A 14,810-nucleotide genomic window follows, 5' to 3' on the forward strand; every position below is an offset into this window, starting at 1 on the left:
TCCCAGGGCTTAACCTCTGTCGGTTGGCCTCCCCAATTACAATTACATTTCCAGACTTTTTTTTTTTTTTTTTTTTTTTTTTGGCCTTACCCTCAATTCCCAGCCTTAGTAATGGCTCGTATTTCCTGGATGTAACTACAGGAGCTCAAATTCACTTCTGAAAAAAAAAGTTTTCCAACTTGAGCTTGCAGGCACATATACCCCAGTTTTCAACTTCACAGTCATACTCACATATACTCATACCATTTCTAACTTACCGCTGTATGGAAATATCATGCCATATGTCCTTCTCCTTTTTTTTTCCTGCTTGATACTAGGCAATGAATTGACTCTTCTGCAGAGGAAAAAGGCCAGTGCGATCCTGACAACGGGAAACTATGCCAGTCTCTTCAGCTGTTAGTCTATATGTGGAGGGGACAGCATCTCCCCCAGAGATGGAAGGGAAAGTTCATCTTCCTTGGCATAACTGCTGCCATGGCAAAGAGGTCATTTAATCACATACGATCAGCTAGACAAGATGCTAATATAAAGCGGGATTTTGCAGGCTGCTAAACCTTTGTTTATCAGATGGCCCTACACCACCCAAGGATGGGAAATCCTGACAGAGTTAAAGAGGAAAAGCATCAAGGAATGAAGGATGGATTTGCCTCGTTTCCTCTGGTATACTTTCAGAGACATGGTAGAGTTCTTGTCTCTAAAACGAGAAGCTCAGCAGATTGTCCTTCTAGGAGCAGTTGTGCTCACCACTGAAGCAGCCATGATTCTGAGATCCAGGGAAAAGTTCTTTCTTTCTCACTTTAATTTTGCTGCGGACAGAACTTGTAAGATTATTGATGGGCTTTCACACACTGATAAGTGTCATCAATATTAAAAAAAAAAAAAAAGAAAATTGTAAGCCTGCCCCACTTCCTTATCTCTGCGCGAACATTATTTTGGATTCTCCAAACCGAGGCAGTGTATTCATTCATACCATTCTTTCCTTAGAATTTGATCTCTGAGGGTGCTTAAATTCAACAAACAGGGATTAAAGTAGTGGTAACACACAGTGCAAGTCCGTGACCTGACAACCAACCTCTTAATCTGAGAAGAGGCCAAGTTTCCAGGACTACGTAATAATCCCAGTTAAACTGTCTCCTTCCAGAATCTCTTCCATTTGTTTAAGACTTCATCTTCTTACAAAGGGCTTCCCCATATCTTATCTGGAGTGTTCTTCACGACAGCCCTCTGAGATAGACCAGGCATCCCCATATTGTTACCCCAGTAATACTGATGAGAAAACCTCTGAGATTTAGAGGGTAAAGTGATGCTCCCAAGGTCACGGAGCAGGTCAGCAATGAAGACAGGACCATGACCCAGGTCATATACCTCCAATACCTTCCAAAAATAAAAACTCCCAACCAGCCATGTGGCAGTGGTTTAAAACCTAAATGTCATAGGCAAAAACTTTTGAATGTTATCCAGATGTCTTTGAAAGGTTCAGGGGAATCAATATTCACCTTAAAGAGCCAGGCAAGAAAAATGACATGTTATGAAAAACATGCCAATTTGGGATTTACTACATGAGAGAGAAAAGCTGGGGACAACAGAGACAGGGCCAAGTTTCAAACAAACTATTTCTTGTGCTCTCCGACTCACTGCAGACAATGACCTTTGCACAAGATAGAAAAGGTACAGTGTTGGCAGTAGGAAAGTGAGTTTGTATCATGTGATTCACTCACAATTTGTGGGGGAAAAGCGGAAGATGTGTTGAAAATCACCCCTGCAGTTTGATTTTAAATGTTTGGAGAACCTTTTCTTCCTTGTAAGTGAAAAAAGCCAAGGTGGTTCGGGGGAAGTCTGTCTCCCTTCTTCTTTCAGCCTGTTATCAGGAGGGTCAATGAAGAAATCCAAAGAAGCCCCAGTGAAGCGGCCTTTGAAAGCATCCGAAGTTCACTTCCTCGCGCCAGCCGAATTTGACAGCTCATTGTGGAGACCATAGACGACTGAAAACTCGGAATTTCTCAAAATGCAGTCGTAACGCCTGGGTAGGAAGCACGGGGTGCATTCGTGACAGGAAATGCACAGCTTCCCTCGGGGCAAGTGGTTCCATGGGTCAGAGTCAGGCCTCGTGCCTGCAACGGCGGGGGGGGGGGGGGTTCAGGTCTCCCCGAAGCCCTCTTCTTCCTTCCTTGCCCTTATAGTCTGAGAGGGGCACTAAGCCCGTCACAGGAGAGCTCCCCACAGGAAGGAAAAGTTCGCCTAAGAGGGAGCTAAACCGACAAAGCTGAGTTGCCAGAATCCCTCCACAGGCCACCCAAGCAGTGAAGAAATTCATGGAGAGAAAGAAAGAAAGAAAAGACCCACAGCCGTGAGCAGAGCCAGCTGGGAGGGATGTTATTACTTTATTTCTATTTTCTTAACTGTGTGTGTGTGTGCATGTGTGCGTGCATGTGTGTGTGTGTGCGCGTATGCGTGCGCGCGTGCGCGTGCATGTGTGTTGAGGGGGAGAGAGGATTGATTGCAGAAAATGTCTGGGTCCACAGCACTCAAGATGGAAACTTTTGTTGATATAATTTCTCCTAACGTTCCTCCACCTTCCTTCCCTTCTCCCCCATTTCCCCAGTGGCTATCAAGAGCTGTATATATCTGACCACAAAACAGCCAGTCAGTTCAAGTCAAAAATGCAGCCAGCCATCTGGATTGACTCAAACTCTGTCTACACACACCAATTGGCTTGGGGGTAAAAAAATGTAATTCAGTGGAACAACTGGTTATTTTTAAAACAACGAGTTGAATTCAGACAACCATCCAATTAGTTGATTTCAAAATGCCTGTTTGGCGACATGAAAAGGGTTATTTTCAAAGGGCCTTGTGTGCGCATAAACAACCTGAATGCTATTAAATTGACGAGCTATTTTGGAATCAAGTAGATAAGGCCCAAGCGGCTGGACTCTGTTTACAGAGGGGAAACCTGTTAGGGTAGGCACTCCAGAGGGTGACACCTTCTGTTGGAAGGATGAAGTCTGTCCCCTGACAGCGGCACGACCATACCCTGCTCTGTAGAGCCAAGCACCTCATTCTTCCCGCCGACGTGCCCTGGCCCTGGACGGGCCCCGCCGGCCAGAAGGCCCAAGATGCGCAAAAGGCTCCTCAAAGGCACAGGCGCTTGCTTGGCTTAGCTAGTGCCACGTACGTAACACGTCTCCTAACGCGCGCAGGGATGTTAACTCGTTTCTCTCTGCCCTGTAACCGGCTTCGGTCTCACTCCATCCAGCAAGAAAGCCTCCTCCGAGCCATCTGACCCAAGTCATCCTGAGGTGGGTCCCTTTAAACTGCACGGCTCTCTCTCTCCTCGAGCTTCTCTCCCCGTGTGGCATGGCTAAGAAATGATGGAAGAAAAAAAGGGGGGACGAAGGTCTCCTCCCCAAGAGAATTTTATTTGCACTCCCCATGCTTTGTCATAAAGGCCATTCAACCGTGTTAATCATATAATAAGTTTTAGAGAAGCTCTCTTTTTTCACATTAGGCTTAAGACATCACCCCCGAGGTGGCGCCGATGGCTCCCTTAGAAAAGATTTCTTTGACGTCTAAGACACAAAGGACCTCAGCAAACGCTCTCTCGGAGTTAAATGAGTGGCGCTTAAGTGCTGACTCTCCATCCCCGGTGACAAGCATTTACTAAGTGAAACTTTTGTTACTGCACATGTCTTACTTGGGTGTGTCTTAATCCCGAAATGTTGTGGAGGTTTTGTTTTAGTGTGTGTGTGTGTGTGTGTGTGTGTGTGTGTGTGTGTGTGTGTGTGTGTTTAAAAAACATTTATTTTATCAGAAAGGATTCTCACAATGGAAGCATTCATTGCCATGGCTGTGGCTGGGTCTTTAGGTTTAAGACTGGTTAAGCTGCCCCAGGTAGAAGTGTTTGCACAGCTACAGAAGGATAGAATCACAGCCCCCGCGTTGGAAGGGGCCCCATTAAGCCAGTCCTTGCCTTTAGGCATCCAAGCCAGAGGAATAGCCACCCTTTGAGATCTCCAAAGACAAAAACTCCATATATAGTTCTTTTTATTAGAAAAAGTGAACTGTGAAACATATTTACAAGGGAATAATATTATAATCCACCTTTAAACATTTGCTTTCCCAAGCTTTAAAAAATTAATACAGTATAGTTTCCTTTTTCCTTTGAAAAAAATCCTTTCAGTAGAAACATTTCTCCTCTTGTTGAGGACCCGCATGGGACTTTTCTCTCAGGAAATTCTACCAGAAATCATTATATTTCTCCTTAAAAGCGGGTTTGCTTTTATCTTATGGATGCTCTGAATCAAGAAGTGTTTCCTTTTTCCCTTGGACTGTTGGAAAGCTCAGATCCAAATGTGTAACCAATGAACGCCTGCGCCCCCTTCATCCGTTTTCCTTCCCTTCTTTTCCCTTCATCCCAATTTTTTTTTTTTTTTTTTGTCTTTTTGCCTTTTCTAGGGCCATACCCACAGCATATGGAGGTTCCTAGGGTCGAATCGGAGCTGTAGCCGCCGGCGGCCTACGCCAGAGCCACAGCAACACGGGATCCAAGCCGTGTCTGCAACCTACACCACAGCTCACGGCAACACCAGATCCTTAACCCACCGATTGAGGCCAGGGATCGAACCCGAAACCTCATGGTTCCTAGTCGGCTTCGTTAACCACTGCGCCACGACGGGAACTTCCTTCATCCCAGTTTCTTCACCTAGTTGTGTTTTGGGTTGTTGTTTCTGGGCTTTTTGGATTGGTCTGTTTTGATGTCTGTAAGCAGTTTCACGAAACAATTAAGAGCAGCAGAGGCTCTGGACCCCAGCTCCACCCTTCTGTAGCTGAAGCTCTTTGAGTCTCAGTTTCCTCATCTGTAAAATGGAGATAACAATAGTAGTTCCTACCTCATGCGGATGTTTGTGGGTGTTAAATAATAAAACCCACATATAGTGCCAAGCCAATAGTAAGCACTTTCATTATTAATATTATAATTGTGCAACCTTAAATCATTTGGGGAGCAAGAGGGCAAAAACTAATTATTTACTCCCCGAATCAAATTTTCAATCTTTTATCCCACTTCTCCTTCTGTCTTTTGTATAAACTACCTTTCAAGTGAGACCATTTGATGTTTCACACTTTGATGAAACCCCTTCTACTACTTTATAGGATAGAGCTTCCCAAACTTGTGTGATCTTAAGAACCAGCAGAAACACCTATTAAAAATGCACATTCTGGAGTTCCCGATGTGGCACAGGGGGTTAAGAATCCGACTGCAGTCATTCAGGTCGCTGCAGAGGTGTGGATTCGATCCCTGGCTTGGTGCAGTGGGTTAAAGGATCCATCATTGCTGCAGCTACCGCATAGGTCGCAGCTGCGGCTCAGATTCGATCCCTGGCCTATGGGACTTGCTTATGCCATGGGTGCAGCCATAAAAAATGCATATTTCTACTCTTGGACACCTAAAATTGTTGTTTGATCGTCAGCTTTTTGTGCAGTATATGCCACATTGTCTATACTTTCCTATAAGAATCTAATCACAAACTTCCAAACTTGGCTTTCTATGGAGTGAGTGTCCCACTAACACTTTAAGTTTTGTTTCCTTGCCTTTCCTTCAGTGACTTTTTCTACCACTGCTTTTTATTATTTTACTTGCTGCCCTGCCACTAGTATGAGCCTAACTTTTTCCAACTCCCGATGCCCCTTCTTCCTTCCCTACCCCTCACCCCCCAACGCTCCTTTGGGTGAAGTCTATCAGAGCTAAAGTTGTAAGCCTGTTTGTATCTTTTTGTGACTGAAGGTATATGGACACTAAGAGAAAAAGAGTTACTCAGTAACCATTCCAACCCCTTCTTTGGGGAGAAAAACATCTGCAGCCTTTTTTATTTTATTGGCCTGCTTGATGGCTCTACAACCCAGTGAAAAAGGAGCCCCACCCACCACAAGGCTCTTCATCCTGCTGGGGAAGCCATACATAGTTGAGAGACCAAAAAGTGCAAAAAAAAAAAAAAAAAGGGGGGGGCTTGTATCCGCCTTCCTCTGTTTTCCATGGATAAATGCCAAATCCCTCATACTTAAACTTTTCCCCCTTCCTTTACGTTGCCTCCCAGTTTTCTTTTGAATGAATGAATAAATTGTCCACCTCTCCAAATTTTCTCAATAACCTACCTCTATAGCTCATTCCAGTGTTTAATTACCTTGACAAAAGAAAGAGAGAGAGAAAGAGAGAAAGAAAAAGAAAGAAAGAAAGAAAGAAAGAAAGAAAGAAAGAAAGAAAGAAGGAAAGAAAGAAGGAAAGAAAGAAAGTCTTGCCTACTAACATCCTAAAATCTCTCCTGCTTTATCTTAAGACTGTTTGGGCTGTTTCCCCTTGTTACATGTGTGTTGCTAGGATAGTACAAGTATTTTCAAGATGAATTCTCTGCCAAAAGATCTTGCTACTGAGTCATCACCATCCCCATCTTTTTAAAAACATGAACAAGTCTCAGCAGCACTTCATTCACACTAGTAAACATTACCTAGGGAAAGAAAGAACAGGCTTCGAGAACAAGACATCGTCATTAAAAATAAATGTTTACTGAGTACCTACTCAGTGCATGGCACTGTTAGCCCTAGAGATATAATAAGCACCTGCCTTTAGGCACACATGCATACACATGTACCACCGTGTGCTAAATCCAGAGAAGTGGCTCACACTAGCAGGATTATTGGAATTCCAAGGAGGGAGCAATTCTGCCCGAAGGGCCTGGGTGGTCACAAAAGGTAAGGCTCCAAGCGCTGAAGAAAGGGTAGCAGAGAGCCTGAGAGAATTAATGGGAACAAAGACCAGGAAACAGGAATGAAAATAGTTCGAGGGGAAACAATTAGGAGACCATTTGACGGGGGCAGACAGTTTGTGTGGACGGGAAGACGAGTGGGAGACCATAATGGAGCGGCAGGCCTTAGTCTGCTTACAGAGGGCCTTGAATGCCAGGCTAATTAGTGTAGCCTTATCCTATAAGCAATAAGGAGCGCCACCCTCACAGATAAAAGAAACAGGAGACCACTGGGGCTTCTGGGTACCTTCAAGGAAAGGAGGCAGGGACACTGATTACAAGAACTTTGTGCAATGGCTTGAGGTTGTATAACCGGTCTCCGTATTTGCGACTCTGTTCTTCCCTTAAGGTATCGCCACTGTTTGGGAGGACACAAGAAGACAGGAGTGGGAGCGATTACATCCTACCCTAAAGGAAGGGGGAAGGACCCCGAGCAGTGCAGTAAGTGGTGATGGTGGTTTTAAGCGTAGAAAAACAGACCAGGAAAACCCCTGAGGCTCCCAGAAGGGCCAAGACATGCTGTATGTTGTTTGGTGCCAGCCTGGGACTGCGAAAGGCCTTCCAGGGCTTTGTAAGGAACCCTAGGTATTTCCCCACCAGCCGCATTTTTCAAAGGTGTGTCTCATGCTAGTTTAGAGAAGGAAACTTAAAGGGGCATTGTTAACTGAATGTACCATTTTGGGAACCCCAGAGAACTCGCAGAACATTCTGTAAATACTGCCTTGTTGAACTGTGGGATTGACTAGGTACCAGGGAACATCTTAAGTCCCCTAATTTGAAAGCACTACTGGGGCCACAGCGGCTCCCCACGTCCTCTCTCAGATGTGATGCAAAAGGGAAAAACAATTCTTTTCAGCCAAGTGTTGATCGGGCCCGGCTAAGACAAGCAGTGGATTTGGATAATCAAGTGCTGCTCTCTGCTGCTCTCTTCCTAATTCAATATGGCCTCAGTATTGCGGACGGGCAGCTGTCTGTCCAGGACCACTTGGGAAAGGCTTCTGTCCCCCGTGATCTTCATTTCTAGCTGAGCTGCTCTCCGTTCAAAATTCACCCTTTTCCCCTTCGCAAGTAGAGAAGCCGCAGTGTTTAGCTGATAGGGCACAAAATGACTGGGAAAAACCCTGTTTCCGCTTTTCATCCACTCTGCCCATTAGTCAAGGAAACATCCCTGACTTGCACGATCATTTGGCACCTGGTGCCTAATAGATATTTAATAGTATTTGCTGAATGAATGAATGAATGAATGCCCGGCACAAGGTGAGGTTCTGGGCATTCTGCAGTAAAGAAGAAAATAGACCCAAATCCCCACATTGTAGTGAGAGAAAAGAAGAAACCCAAGTTATATCAGACACAGCACTAAGCACATGCTAAGTACCCAATAGATATGTGGTGAAATGGGAGACTTTAATATAATAAGGCATCTGCCTCCTCAGCCTCCTCAAAAAACTTATTATCTTCAAAAATTAAAAACAGAATTACCACATGATCCAGCAATTCCATTCCTCGGTATATGTCTGAGAGAACTGAAAGCAGACGCTTTAACAGGTATTTGTTACCAGTGTCCATAGCAGCATTTTTCACGACAGCCAAACGCTGGAAACAAAATGTGGCATGTGCATACGAACGGAATCTTATTCAGCCTTTCAAAGAAAGGACATTTTGATACATGCTACACCACACACAGACCTTAAGGACATTATGCTAAGTGAAATAAGCCCGTCACAAAAAGACAAACACTGTATAATCTCACCTCAATAAGGGGTCTAGAGTAGTGAGATTCATAGAGACAGAAAGCAGAAGGGTTGCTTGCCGGGGGCTGGGAAGAGGGAGGAATGGAGGGTTTACTGCCTGGCAGATGTAGAGTTTCAGTTGCGAAAGATGAAAAAGTTCTGGAGATCTGTTGCAGGCCAATACGAATATACTTAATGCTATTGAGCTGTGCACTTAAAATGAGTAGCATGGTAAATTTTATGATAAGTGTACTTTACCACAATTAAAAGAAAATTAAACACGTATGCACCCTCTTTTGGTCAGAATTGTTCAAAGATTAACACACACAAACCCTTTGCTAGAGTTTACATTGTCATACAGACCCTTCATGATGTGGCCAGGCGTGTCAAGGCCATACAGACAAGAGAACACAAACATCAGCCCAGATATGGAGAGGCGGCTGGGTATTTACATTACCTAACAGAGCAAAGGTGAGTACATTTGGGGATGAAAGGAGGGCATGCTGTCCACACAGGGTGATGTGGCTAGATGCTGCTCCCGATGCTGCTCTCAAAAATGTATCCATACCACTGTTGCCACATACAGTCCAAAGCTGTGGTTCCCTCTTTTTGAATCTTGAAGGATTAAGATCTTCCACAATTCCTAGTGAGCCGGCAAATGACCCAAGAAGGGGCAAGACTGGTTTTGAGCTGGCAGTTCGCTGCCTGATTTTTATGACAGGGCTCCAGGATGAGAGATGAAGCACTGGGGGAGGAAAGGAGACGGGCGGGCGGGCGGGCGGGCAACCAAGATCCACTTCCCACTTGCACGCCCTGGTGGAGGAGGCTGGCAGGCAGAGACACTGAAGTGGCAAGTCCACACTCACACAGGCGTAGAGGGGTCATCCCCCTCTCAAATCCTGGCGAGGAAAGGAAAGTCACTGCTGAAGCTTAGCCCTCCAGAGGCAGTGAGCTCCGTTCCTGCCACCCAAGGACTCCGACAGAGGCCAGGATGGGGAAGGGGTATTTCTCCCAACTCTACATTCGGTGCCTCTCTTAACGGAGACAGCTGGCTGAAGCGCCTTCACTTCACCCACCAGCACCGTCACATCTCAGTCCCTCCGGGGACACCAGCCGTGTGTGTGTGCGAGGGTCCTAGAAAGAGGTCTCCTTGCATTTTCCATGAAGAAAGAGTTGGCTGGGCAGTATTCTTGAAGCCACATCACAAATGCATTTTTATCTCCTTAAAGGGACAAACTGTTTTTAAGGACCTCAGCACATTGTTTATGAGTCAATGGAAACTGCTAATAACGAATGGGTCTTATCTATTCATGAAAGCAAGCCCCGGAGGATCTCTCTTGGGAACCACTGTGAGCAGTTAGTTTGAGTTATTGTACACATAGACTTCAACTAATAAAAGGGCATGTTTTAAAACATTCCAGAATTCCAACCTGTCACTAGTTCAGATGGGTCTTCCTGCCCCCGCCCCCATTAGTCCAAATAGATGAGATTTTGCTGAAGCAGATTTTCGAGGAGTTTGCAAGTAGTAACGAAAAAGAGGGGGTTTCTCTCACTCTCTCTCTCTTAATTTGAGACACATTGTCTGACATCTCACTATGAGGATCAATGGGTGACAATTTCTCCCAACTTGTTATTTACCTCGGTTCTCGCTAGAAAGTTGCATTACAACAAGAATGGGCAATGACGCTCTTGCCTGGTGCCAAACAACTTTCTTTTTCGTAGACTGACTCTTCTGATTTCATGAAAGTCATCATTAAGCTAATGTCAAATTTAACTTTCATTCATTTGTGAACACGAAGCCCAAATGCTCATCAATAGGATAAAGTATCCTAGAAGCTACTCTGGCCAGTCACTCTCTTTGAAACATCTCTTTGGATTGCAATGATAGCGGTGATGTGCTATATTTGTATAATTATTTTCTAAGATTATCAAGCTAGAAAATGCATGCTCAAAAAAAAAAAAATCCAGAAGCCATCTAAGTGACATGTGGAAAGAGAAATTTAAATGAGCATGTTTCATTTTTCTAATCAGATAAAGAGCACTTCATCCCTAAAGCCTGTGGGAGCCCGTCATGCCAAGGGTTCTAGTCCGCATGCAGGAGTGGAGTTTCCCAGGAAGACACTGAGCCAAGTTCAGAAGCTTTAAATAGGCCTTTGGTTTTATGTACATACATACACACACAGGTCAAGTGACAGTTGCATTTGCTTCCTCTATCACAGGAACTGTGACTTGAGAAAGCATTTTCAGATCCACAGGAATAAGAAAGGAAAAAAGAGGTCGCTCTGGTTCTGATTCTCATCAGTAGAAAGGGAGTGCCAAGACTTGGCGATAGGCACTTACCTGGCTCGCCGCAGGTGTGAAGTGTGAAGGAGGTCTGAGGCAATTTGGTGCTGAGAGGAAAGTATGCTGAACTGGGCTCCGTAGCTCAAATACTTTGTCATCCCTCGCCACCCAGCATGCACCTCATGAAATAAGCTTTAAAAGCTTACGAGGCAGGCAGCTTATAACAACAAAGGGATTCCCCTTCCAAGAAGTTTCCGGTCTGAGATGACACACGTAGTACAGAAATGTTCCATTGTTAAGCAACCTAATATATGCATTAACTGAGGGATAGAAGAGCATAAGCGTTTTAGCTTCAAAGGCAAAGTCAACGAATTTGAGATGCACAATCTTACAATTAAGACTTCAAAACCAATTTTCAAAGCACAAGTAGATACAAGCCAATAGAAGAGGGCGAAAGTAAATGCAGGATCAACGATGCTGTGGCTAAAGCAGGTGGAAGTGAATCGTAGAGAGGCACTTTTCTTATTTAACAGGTGCCTTGGGCTCAGGCAATTGAAATATGCATGAAATCTCCTCCCTGCAGTCTTTCCTCTCCGTCGCTCCTTCTCTGGCTACACTGCCTTTTGGTCTCACTGTGCCTGGTGCACACGCCATCACATCAACCATAACAACTTACTGCATTCCGGCGTCCTCGCTGGATTTTTAAGTACTTTGAGAACAAGGTCTTATTCTTTGGTGTGTCTCCATCACTCTAGCTCAACGCCTGGTACATAGTAGGTGCTCAATGCATTGTGTTTGGTTTGGTTTGGTTTTGTTTTTTGAATGGATGATATCCCATGATTCCCTGTGGTGAAAAGAGCCACAGCTAAATAAACGTTCCTGTTAAACTTATGTCAAGCCAATTTAGGGCCTCGAGGAAGAAAGAGAACTGTAAATTCCCAGCTCCTAAATCAAAGGTTGAAAGCTTGCTCCTCCCTAGCCATAGCTCCTTGATATGGCTCCTGATTAATAATCTGTTACATCCTCAAAAGGGGTCATTTTAAGGTAACCCAGAGGAGCTCCCATGACCTATTGACCTTTTATATCACCAAAAAGGAGCTAACTTTGGGTCAAAGGACGGCAGAATACTACGCCGTGATTCACATATTACCCAGAAAACTTTGGCTTCCTGGAATTCATAATAAAAATTCCAAATCCCCAGCAATAACTTTCAAATCCCACAATTTTTGCTAACACAGCAGAGTAACACTTGGATTCTATGCCAGGCCTTCTGACCTTTTGTTAATTGCAAAATAAACAGATCTCCAGTTTAGAGGGGCCTTCTCCTTTTATGGGCTCCCTGCAGTGTAGGCACTGCTTGAATGGTATTTATTTCAGCCATATTTGCTTTCCAACACTTGTTCAGAGCAGGAGGCAGGTGTCTGGGAGTGGAAGGAATAGGAATTGGAACAAGAGGAGAAAAGCAGGTGCCCTAATGTGCTGAAAGAAGCACCCGACTTATTCTTCAGAAAAGGCTGAGGTCCTAGAAGGATGCATGCAAGTGAAATTTTATTCGATTTACAATTTTTCAACAAGTATTTCTGAGTCCCTACTCTTGCGCTTCACCCCGTCCTCACATAGCTCACTATGACAGAAGCACAAACCAAACGCTGGGCGAGCCCAGGGTTGAGAGGGGACTGTTCTCCTCTGGCCAGTGCTAGAGATTGGCACAGAAACGTGCTAAGGAATGGCTGTGGTGGCATCATGAAGATGTGGCCACAGGTCGTGGATCCCCTCAGTTTTGCAGATTCAGAAACTTAAGTGTTGCTCTAGGGCTAGTCAAACTCCAAGAGCTTGATCCATGATACATCAGAAAGACAAATACTAATACAAACAATAAACTCAAATTGATTTACTATGTATTTACTGTACGCCAAATGTTCTAAGTGCTTTATATGAATTATCTCATTCAGCACTCATGGGACCACTATGAGAAAAGTACTATCACCACCTTAATTTTTTTTCACCTGGGCCGTAGCGGTGAAAGCACCGAGGTCTAATCACTAGACTCTACCAAGGAACTCCCCATCTTCATTTTTTTGTGGCCACACCCACAGCATGTTGAAGTTCGAGGACCAGGGATTGAACCTGGGCCACAGCAGTGACCCAAGCTGCTGCAGTGACAACACCAGATACTTAACCCACTGCACCCCAAGGGAATTTTCCCACCTTCATTTTTTTTTTTTTTTGTCTTTTTGTCTTTTTGCCATTTCTTGGGCCGCTCCTGCGGCATATGGAGGTTCCCAGGCTAGGGGTCGAATCGGAGCTGTAGCCACCAGCCTATGCCAGAGCCACAGCAACGCAGGATGTGAGCCGCGTCTGTGACCTACACCACAGCTCACGGTAACGCCAGACCCTTAACCCACTGAGCAAGGCCAGGGATCGAACCCCCAACCTCATGGTTCCTAGTCGGATTCGTTAAACCACTGCGCCACGACGGGAACGCCTTCCCACCTTCATTTTTAAAGTAAATGGCTAGGAAAGGTTAAGACTTGCCCGAGCTGGTCAAGTCAGGATTCTTATAAAAGTCTGTCTGATTCTCATGCCCATGTTCTTACCCCTTCCAGACACAGTCACTCCTTATTTTATACTGAAAAACAGTAATTTTTGGCTCGTTTGTGCATTCCCGCTTAAACAAGGAAGATAATGAAAACTGAATTAAGTCCTGAAGATTGTTTGGTAAGTATCAAAATCAGAACAAGGAGCTCAATAAATACCTTACGTGGATGAATAGTGAAGAGTCCTCAAACTACGCCAGCCTAGTGAATTAGACTCCCTCACTCCTGCGCAACAGATCCCAGACCTTAAATCGATGAGTCAAGGCGCTCTCTCCCTTAAAGCCCCCATGATTGAGTATGATTATGCGTGGCTGCCTTTGCTGCCCTTGAATACCCTTAGTTGGGCCCTACTTTAAACCTCAGTCAGGGACTAGGGTCTTCGATATCATCCTTGCTCACGTTCTGCCAGCCTTCTTCTGAGATCTAGATCCTTTTCTCCTTAGATCTCAGGCCCCTGTCATAAGGCTGCTCCTTTTATCGGGTGGGTCCTCCTAAAACGCCTGATGACCAGAATTATACCTGAGTTAGCTGCTTCCTTTGGACCACCCAGCTAGCCTCAGCAAAGTTCATCCATATACGCATTTAACTAATCGTTACTGTGTGCCTGCCGTTTACCAAGCTCTGTGCCAGGAGCTTGAGGGACATGGCATGTCTTACACTCCGGGTGATCCTGTGACTCTGGGCTTGGGATATGGTACAAGAATCACCCAGGTTTATCAGTGAAGGCCAGGGCAGGACACGGATGGGGCATTCAAACTGAGTAATCTAGGGAGAATTTCATAAAGGGGATATTTATCAAGGTGTGAGTAGAGGGTTGGCACCTCACAAGAGACGAGGTGGTACCCAGGAGTAAGTAACAGCCAGCAGCCAAGGAGAGGGAAGAGCCTGGAGAGCGTGGCTTTATGGGAACTGTGGCCTTCCGCAGAGGGAAGCAGCTGCTGCCAGTTCTCAGGCCATCAAGAGCGAGCCTGGGGAATAAATACTCCAACTTCACTCTCCTCCCACCCTCCAATCTCCAACTGGTGCCAAACACAACCAGAAGTCAGGAGGCAAGGGAGCCCATTAATGCAATCCAGATGGGTCAGCCGCCCGTGGCACAGAACAGGGTGAAGGGCGGATCTGGGTATCTTGTAACACCATGCAACCTGATTATTTCCTCCCTAGCCCCAATCTGCTGCTCTACTTATGATTTCTTCCACTTCCGCCTTCTTCTTTATTCCATATGGCCAGACTGCCCTTCTTACCACGAGACTTCCAGTCTTTGTACACTGAGCATCTCACAGACCCATGACTATTTAGTGACAACATCAGACTGCCGACCTGAGCCCCTCTCCAGCCAATGCGTTTTCTTCTGCAGCACCTCACTCTCATCTGACACGAGCGTCATGATCATGATGATGATGGCT

The sequence above is a fragment of the Sus scrofa genome, chromosome X, assembly GCF_000003025.6.
Source record: "Sus scrofa isolate TJ Tabasco breed Duroc chromosome X, Sscrofa11.1, whole genome shotgun sequence".
Classification (NCBI taxonomy): domain Eukaryota; kingdom Metazoa; phylum Chordata; class Mammalia; order Artiodactyla; family Suidae; genus Sus; species Sus scrofa.